This window comes from Myotis daubentonii, chromosome 2 (assembly GCF_963259705.1).
Source record: "Myotis daubentonii chromosome 2, mMyoDau2.1, whole genome shotgun sequence".
NCBI lineage: Eukaryota > Metazoa > Chordata > Mammalia > Chiroptera > Vespertilionidae > Myotis > Myotis daubentonii.
The window spans coordinates 115,295,732-115,298,829 of NC_081841.1; the positions used below are offsets into that span (position 1 = coordinate 115,295,732).

The following is a 3,098-nucleotide window of genomic DNA, read 5'->3' on the forward strand; positions in this document are numbered from 1 at the left end:
ATAGAAGAAAGTTTAAATTAAAAAAAAAATTGTTTTGATTTATTCAAGAGTGAGAACATCCTCCATAAAAATGTGTACCTTGACTGTGCATGGTTGGGAGGCCTTATCACACCTTAGGAATTCAAATGCTTTTTACAATGAAAAGAAAGAGAGTTTCATCTCATTTCTCTACTGGGGTAGATGTCTGTCAATAGAAGGTGGACATCAATTAAAGGAAGGGCTTGCACAATCAATCCAGAAAGTCAGCAATCTATGAATAATCCAGAACCGAGTATTTATCTCCTCTGCCACACACCCTCCCTCCCAGCCAGTGAGCAAGATAATTACTCTTAAGTCAAGCTAAGTGCCTCCCAGTCACAGTGGCCCAATGCTGACATACAATGCATACAAATAATTCTCACTCTGGCATAAAAGTGACAACTTTCTTGGAAGAAAAGCAGATGCTGTAAATTTCTCAAAGTCTTCCTGAAACATTTTTTAAAGTAATTTTTACTTCTTTAGAAAAAATGCCATGGGAAACCATCTGTAATAAAATGCCCATTCTATAAAATAATTCATCTATACTAATAAAAGGGTAATATGCTAATTAGACTGGGAGACCTTCCAGATGTTCTTCTGGACAAAGCCATGGTGGTGGGGCCGAGGTAGAGGCAGTTAGAGGCCAAGAGGGGAGGGCAGTTGTGGGTGATCAGGCTGTTGGGGGGCAGGGCCATTGGGGGTAAGCAAACCAGCATGGGGGGCAGTTGGGGACAAGCAGGCCACCAGTGGGGGTCAGTTGGATGTGATCAGGACAGCGGGGGGGGGGGGCAGTTTGGAGTGAGCAGGCCAGCAGGGGGACAGTTGGGGATGAGCAGGCCAGTGGGGAGGGAAGGTAGGGGTGAGCAGGCCAGCGGGGAGGGGGGGCAGTTTTGGGTGATCAGGCCAGCAGCGGGGGGTGGGGGGGAAGTTGGGAGCAAGCAGACTGGCAGGCAGATTGGTTAGAGGCAATCAGGCAGGCAGGCAGGCAGGTGAGTGGTTAGGAGCCAGCAGTCCTGGATTGCGAGAGGGATGTCCGACTGCTGGTTTAGGCCCGATCTCTGTAAACTGGCAGTAGGACATCCTTCGAGGGGTCCCAAATTGGAGAGGGTGCAGGCCAGGCTGAGGAACATACCCTCCCCATGCACGAATTTCGTGCACAGGGCCACTAGTATATATATATATATATATATATATATATATATATATATATATATATATATATATATATATTGCAAATTAGGCCGGGAAACCGTAATGGGTCAGGACTGTACAGGAGGAGGTTGGGCGCAGCAACAGGGGTGGGGCGGAACTGGGGACTGGCTCCCTTAGTAGTCCTGCGGGGTCAATCTCAAGAGGACAGGCAAAGTACCAATGGACTAGTGCTGCCAGCATGATCCCAACAGCACTGCCGGCCTCCTGGAACTTGGCCTCGGGCACTGAGGCTGCTTCCCTCCCTTAGACTGGCTCCCTTAGTAGTCCTGCAGGTTGAATCTGAAGAGGACAGACCAAGCACCAACAGACATGAATGTGAACAGACAGAAGGAAAAAAGACCTTCAAGGCCTGTCCAAGGTGGATTTGCATTTAAAACCAAGTGGGGTGGGTCTGGAGCTGCGCAGCACTGACAACCATGGCAGTCTCCCTGTCGGCAGCATGACTGAGGCTAGGAGTGTGAGGAGTGAGGGCCATGAAAGCTGGAGGCCTTGGCTGCGAACAATCAGCTAATTTCAGCTCCCAGGCAGGCGCGATCAGGGAAGCCGGTGGAGCCTTTGCAAAAAAAAAGAGAAGGCTGAAGAAGAACGATACTTCAGAAGGTAGACTGAAGAACAGCTGTAAGCCTTGAAGAAACAACATGAAGAAACCACTCATCATAAAAAGGAGATTGAGCATCTGCAGAAAGAAATTGAGCAGCAGAAGCAGAACATCAAGAAACTGAAAGATCATGATACTGCGGTGGTGTCAGGGTGAGGGACAGCCATATTTGCCAGTGCGGCCCAAGCTGTCAACAACAAAAAGTGTGCGGGAGATCAGCAGGCACATGGATGGGTGCACGGATGCCAGGACCACCCGCCACGGGGCGGGGGGGGGAGGAGTTGGGGGGGAATGTCTTACGAACCGAACTTGACCACACACATGCCCACTGCTTCCCTCAACGCCACTGGGAGCGTCCACCTGCCTTCCACCAACATGGCAACGTCCTTCCAGGACTGCCAGCTGCTGAGTGACTAGGACCACCATCTCTAGGCTACACGTAGGGAACAGAGAACAGACAGGTTCCCAGAGAAAATATGCTGAGCTGTTGGCAATTATCAAAGAGCTGGGGAAGGAGGTCAGACCCACATACACGGGCAGCAAGAGCGCGATGGAGAGACTGAAATGAGGCATCATCCACACGACAGGGCTGATTTGGGAGTACTTGGCTGAGATGGAGCGGAACACCAGGTCCTAGCCCCTGAGTCAGCGTGAAAAGCTTTCCATCTTCTTCCAAGAAGTGACAGCTCATTGCCCCCTGCCCTCCTTCAGATGAAACTTGGTTTCAAAATGGTAACAGCTTGGTTTCTCCTCCCCGTGCCCCTCCCGTGGTTCATCAGGCTCTGAACCTCCCATCGCTAAGATGGAGAAGAGATTTTTGCAGTTATTAGATTTACATATTAGTTAGGAACTACCCAGGGCATTTTGTATGTTTTTTTAAAGCATTGATTTACATGATGCGTATCTGTTTCCTATCACTACAAACTGTAGTTGGCCTTGCAGATACCGGTGTTTCTCTTCGGGATATATTTCTGTTCCTCACATGGTTCTTTATGTCTCTCTTCTGAGCTGATCCAACTCTGAGGGTTTGTTTCAGTGAGTCCTGAGGCAGCGCTTTAGTAGCCAGTGCCTGTTCGCCACACAGTATAAATTCTGCTCAATGTAACTTTTTTTTTTTTTTGCTTAAGCATTTGCATGAATATTAGTACTTTGAAGTTGATCTTTAAAATGCACAAGTTATAAATACAGAAGAAAGAGCATCTTATGGAACTTTTCCTGACAAGGACCCCTGAAATTTCCCCTAAGGATGTATGTACATTTCAGTTCCACC

General features: G+C 48.4%; 2 pseudogenes; both read left to right on the forward strand.

The window, feature by feature from the left end:
- The first annotated feature begins 1,646 nt into the window (after positions 1-1,646).
- On the forward strand, positions 1,647-1,984 carry LOC132225875 (ATPase inhibitor, mitochondrial-like; annotated as a pseudogene).
- Positions 1,985-2,119: 135 nt separating this feature from the next.
- On the forward strand, positions 2,120-2,684 carry LOC132226306 (cyclin-dependent kinase 2-associated protein 1-like; annotated as a pseudogene).
- The last annotated feature ends 414 nt before the right edge of the window (positions 2,685-3,098 follow it).